This window comes from Pelodiscus sinensis, chromosome 23 (genome assembly GCF_052426305.1).
Source record: "Pelodiscus sinensis isolate ZL-2025 chromosome 23, ASM5242630v1, whole genome shotgun sequence".
In the NCBI taxonomy this organism is placed as follows: domain Eukaryota; kingdom Metazoa; phylum Chordata; order Testudines; family Trionychidae; genus Pelodiscus; species Pelodiscus sinensis.
The window spans coordinates 13,330,942-13,336,941 of record NC_143074.1 but is presented as its reverse complement, the minus strand read 5'-3'; positions in this window follow the sequence as shown (position 1 = coordinate 13,336,941).

Below are 6,000 nucleotides of genomic sequence, written 5' to 3'. Positions count from 1 at the left end.
TTCCACTGACTGGAGAACCTCTCGGTACTGAATTTGCACAAGTAGGAAAGGTGAGTGGAGTATGTTTTAACATGCAAGTGCTTGTGGGATAGACACTGGACTGGTGTAAGTGGAAGAAAGCAGGGATTCAAGGCAATCCCATCTCAGACCCCTCGTCTCTTTGCGTGCACTCTTTGTGCTGGCATTCTGCTTCAATCAGTTACATGGTGTAATTTTGGATAATTCTTCCTTTAAAAACAAACTAGGAAATTCTATCAAAAAACCCTTAGGCCTATTATGGTTACAAAGTGGCTCAAAAATGTGGACATTTCTGTGCTATCTGTGACTCTCTATCTCTGCCCAACTGTGAGACTACATTGCTGTGCAGACTTCATTTACACAAGCAGAGTCTATTTTTTGCATAAAAGCCCTGCTTTATTCCATGCACAGACTGAATGGTAAATAAAGCTAGGCTCAGAAAGGTACTGCCTTTATTCACTTTAGAATTTGAATGGGATATAATGGACAAAATAGAGGTGAGGTGTAAGTGGCAGGAATCCATCGGGCCCCGCCTCACTGAATTCAGAGGTTGCATGGTGTGCAGTAGAAAAGACAGGGGAGGGGGAAATACAAGAGGATAAAAATACAAAAAAAGATGCTGCACTAACAGCATAGTCATCAGTCACACTGACTGGAAGGGGGCCTGTGATCACATGAAGATGGTATTGTATTGCACACATAAGGGGCAGAGTTAAAGGTGCATAAACACCAACCAGCTCATGATTTACAATCTTCACATTTTAATGTCTTTTGTAGAATTAGCCAGTGAAAACAACATGTTCAAGGCAGGACCACTCCTCCCTCGAACTGCTTTTTGAAGGTGAGCTCAGCTGCTAGTAACTAGACCATGATCTCGCTTCTGGAGTGACGGTTCCCCCTTCTGCAAGTAGTTTCTTTATCACTGCTTCAGAAAAACCACCTTGGATTTAGGAGGTTAACCACTATCACCATACAAAACACAGAGCTGTGTATTCTGTGTCGCTCTATGGGGAGTATAAGAGTAGGAAGGATGAGCTCTTGAAAAGAGGAAAAAAGAAATCTCCCCCAACCAGCTGGCAGCACATAGAACCCTAGCACACTAGGACTGGCAAGGACCCTGAGAGGTCGAGTCCAGTCCCCTGCCCTCACCGAACCATCTAGACCAGGGGTGGCCAAAAGCCTCTCAGCACACTGGATCCAGCCCACCTAAAGCTTTGATCTGGCCCGTGAGGCAGTTCCAAGCCCCACCCCCCAGCACATTGCCTGGGAGCTGGAGCCATGCAGTCCCTTTTAACTGCTTCTATTTACAGGCTCGTGTCTTCCCCGCGCCTTGCCTAGCAGCCTCAGGGAAGGCGTGAGCCCTTTAGCGAGGAGGAGTTGAAAGGGCTCCCAGCGCCTCTAGCACATTGCTAGGGAGCTGGCGATGGGTGAGCCCTTTCAACGGCTTCTATTTAAAGGGCTTGTGCCTGCTGGGTGGTTGCATTGCCTGATAGGCACCCGGGAGGCGCAAACCCTTTAAACAGGAGCAACAGAAAGGGCTCGCAGCTCTTGGTCCCACTGGCCAGTTGCCTGGGAGGCGTGAGCCCTTGCACTTGCTTCTGTTCAAAAAGGGCTTTTGCTGGCCGGGTGGCAGCGGAGGAGCAGCCAGCCATGTTATGTGAATTCTAGGCCTCCACCCCAGGCAACTCAAGGAGCAGGCTAGCTCCCAGCACCTGCCCATCTGCTCCAGGTCCCTTCCATTGGCCAGAAGTCGGGGGGGAGGGGGAGGAAAGGACCCCAGGCCAAGCAAAGCTCCCAGTAGGGCAGCTCTCAACCCCACCCCTTCTACTCCAGGCACCACCCCTTCCAAGTCCACCTGCCGCCACTTCCAAAATTTGTGACGTGGCTCCCCACTTCAAAAATTATTGCCCACCCCTAATCTAGATCATCCCTATCAGATGTTTATCTAACCTGCCCTTAAAAATGTTGAGGGATGGAGATTCCACAAACCCCCTAGGCAATTTATTCCAGTGTTTAAGCCCATTGCTTATTGTCCTATTGTCAGAGACCAAGAAGAACAATTTTTCTCTCTTCTCCTTGTAACACCCTTTTAGATACAGGCAGTCCCCGGGTTACATACAAGATAGGGACTGTAGGTTTGTTCTTAAGTTGAATCTGTAAGTCAGTCGGAACTGGCGTCAGCCGCTGCTGAAACTGATCAGTTTCAACCGCGGCTGAATCTGGATGCCAGTTCTGACTTACATACAGATTCAACTTAAGAAACCCAGGCGTCCCTAAGTCAGCTGCTGCTAAAACTGATCAGCGGCTGATTCCAGGAAGCCTGGGGCAGAGCAACTCTGCCTCGGGCTTCCTGTAGTCAGCCGTGGGCCAGTTTCAGCAGCGGCTGACTTGGGGACGCCTGGGGCAGAGCAGCTGGGGTGCTGCTGGGTTGCTCCAGTAGCACGGCTCCTCGGCGCTACGGACCTGGGAGACGCGGAGCAAAGCCACAGAGCACGCGGGCAGCGGGACAGTCCAGGTGCGCCATGGCTGTCCCACTGCTGGCGTGCTCCGAGGCTTTGCTCCCCATCTCCCTGGTCTGCTTGTCAGATCAGGGAGACGGGGAGCAAAGCCGCGGAGCACGCCCGCAGCGGGACAGCCCGGGCGCGCTTGAGCTGTCCCCTGCGGGCGTGCTCCAAGGCTTTGCTCCTGTCCCCCTGGTCTGCTGGGGGGGTCCAGCGGCTTTGCTGGACCCCCCCGGCAGACCAGGGAGACCGGGAGAAGCTTTTCTCGCCCTGGAGGACACGGGTGGCGACCCGCCGCCCGTGAGCTCCAGGGCGAGAAAAGCCCCGTTCGTAAGTGCGGATCCAATGTAAATTGGGGACTGCCTGTACTTGAAAACTGCTATTCTGTCCATATATTTATGCTGGATTTCGAGCAGCAGTGGTTTTGGTAATTGTGAATGCTGCCATCTACTGGTGAATTAAAGGTTGGGTGATGCAAGCATTGCACACTAATCCTGATCAAGTTTAAGATTTTCCTGGGATTGAGGATACCAGCCTGGAGCACCCTTTGCTCCTTTTTCCTCTCTTCAGCAGTGAAGTCTGCAAAGCTCACAGCATCATTTGCCATGCACTGGTGCGTAGCTTCTGGCAGGCTTTCCTTTGATGCCACCCCTCTCCCTCTGCATTGAAATCAGCCTCTGCCAGGAGCCAAGGAGCTTTGCTCTTACACAGCTCACATGCAGAGCCAGGCTGAGAAGCTTCTGGCTCACCAGTGCAAACAGAGGAAGAAATAACATCTGTCCAAAGCAGCCAGCTGTTGCTTCATTTTTAAGACCCCTGACCTCCATTTATCACTGGGCTTCTGTGTTGCTTGTAGAAGTTCAACTGTTTATCAGCAGCAACACGGAGCGCTGGCCGGTCACTGTTATTACAGAGTGGTCTCCAAACCATGAATAGGGTGGGATGCTGTGAAACAGAGACCATAATATCATGGTAAGTGCTCTTACACCTAAGAACGTGGAAGGCAGCAGGGAGCGGTTAGAGCTCCACCTCTGTGCTCCCTTATTAGTGCTAGCTTCAAAGAGAAATGGAGCAAGTGTCATAATGACTAAAAAGGTTCAGAGCTGAAGCCAATTTATAAGGAAAGTATTAAACACTAGGGCTACGTCCACACTGCCATGTGCTTTTGCGCAAGGGTTCTTGCACAAGAACCTGCCAGTGTAGACATAGCCTAGGCACAGGCATTTCATGCTCCTCTTTTTTATAGAGTGGATGGCACCATAATGTTAGAAACGACTATGCTGTGGGGGAGGAGGTGCAGCTGCTCATGCCTGTGCTAAGCCTTGCCAGTTAGCAGCAGCTGAGAGGATAGATTTGTTACCATGCTTAATACACACAGGTAAGAGCCAGAAGAGAAGAAATAGCACATCTGCTAACACGAGCTTTTAAAGGAACAGCTGTTACTCCGGACAATGAATGAACTAAGCTTTATTTAACCTTGCCTTGCAGGCACCATTGAATCGGACAGTCTTCCAACTTTTCTTTCTTACTAACAAGGGGGGAACTGGTTGGGAGGAAAGTCAGGGGATTTGGATCAGGCTGACAAACAGCATCACATAGTGAAGAGCAGCTGCCACACCAGTGATGGCTTTGGCCCAATTTTTTAGATACCTGCTCAAAAAAAAAAATTAGAACTTTGATCATTCTCCATTTTTAAAGTCAAATGTGGATGGGTTTTATTATGAGTAGAAAGTGCTTAGTACAATAAATAAGGGCTTTGTTTATGCACCAGTAGAGATGTTTGCCTATACAAGGAAAGGAAGTAGGTGCTGATTACATCATCTACAATGTCACAAACTGTCTCAATGTTAGCAGCTGCAGAACAAAGTTCCCTCTCTGGCTATGAGTTTTGGGAAGGAGGACTAAAAGCTGTTTTTTCCCCCACTTACTAATTACAAGTGAGACCCAGGTATTAGGACCTGCTGACTCAAGCTAGGTTAGCAGTTTCATTTTTGATCAGAGCTACTGTAAGTGAAAATAACTTGTTTTAGCTTTTGAGCCATTCAAGTTTACTGCTGTGAGTAGCAGCTGCAGGCTGGGGATAGCACAGTGCTTACTGTAGGCCAGATCCAGGCAGCTGTGCCACGCCACACTGCCAGCACAGAGCTGTCCAAACGTCTACAGCATTGATCCCAGTGTAGAGATCTTCAGGCACAGTAGCGGTGATTATGCAACCCCCATCTCTACCATCAGCCAGAGGGACAGCAGCCCTCCCTTGAGGGTGCAGAATCTCCACCTGCCATTATCGACCCCTTGAAGCCACTGGTAAAACGTAGAGCATGTCAGGCTCCTTTAACAGATGCCAGAAAACGAGCCGACGACAAACAGCACAGACGATAAAGCTGTCCTGACACTGCCTCTCCTGTGTAGCCCAGTGTGAACCCCAGCCAAGGACTTAGGTGCTCGTGTTCCCTCAAACTCCAGCTCTCAACGTGCTGCCCAGTTCTCTACAGTATATGACTGTTTAGCATTAATATGCAAAGATTAACCCCTAGTGCTTTGATCTGTGTCACTCTTTCAAAGCGTGGACAATACTGGCCACTACAGGGCTGTTTCAAGTAGCCACAGTTCTGTGTCCTCTTCAACTGCAGAAGCATTTTCCTCTTAAATATTACGGGCAGTGAAACACTCCCTTTTTGGCAGTAAAGCAACGTCTGGCAGCTTCCACAATGCTGCTGCAGGGACACTTAGGGCTCGTCTACACTGGCCCCTTTTCCGAAAGGGGCATGGTAATTTTTGAGATCGTAATAGGGAAATCCGCGGGGGATTTAAATATCCCCCGCGGCATTTAAATAAAAATGTCCGCCGCTTTTTTCCGGCTGTTAGAAAAGCCGGAAAAGAGCGTCTACACTGGCCCCGATCCTCCGGAAAAAGCGCCCTTTTCCGGAGGATCTTATTCCTACTTCAAAGTATTCCTATTCAAAGTAGGAATAAGATCCTCTGGAAAAGGGCGCTTTTTCCGGAGGATCGGGGCCAGTGTAGACGCTCTTTTCCGGCTTTTCTAAAAGCCGGAAAAAAGCGGCGGACATTTTTATTTAAATGCCGCGGGGGATATTTAAATCCCCCGCGGATTTCCCTATTACGATCTCAAAAATTACCATGCCCCTTCCGGAAAAGGGGCCAGTGTAGACGTAGCCTTAACTTACTCGTTCAGTCTCATGTAATGATCTTTCCATCACTAGGAGTATCTTAGCTTAACGCCTTCCCCTAAGGAGCAGTCTGGATTTTGTTTGGAACAGGCTCTGAGGCCTTGTCTACGCTACCGCGAGCCATCAACCTAAATTCTGCAACGTGAATAACGTAGCTGAAGTTGGTGTATTTAGGTCTGCTTACCCCGGTGAGGAGACCACAGTAAGCAAGTTGGCAGCTGATGCTCTCCTTTTGAGAATTTTTGTTTTGGTGGTGCACTGGCGTTGACAGCAAGTCAGTGTATGGGGTCTCA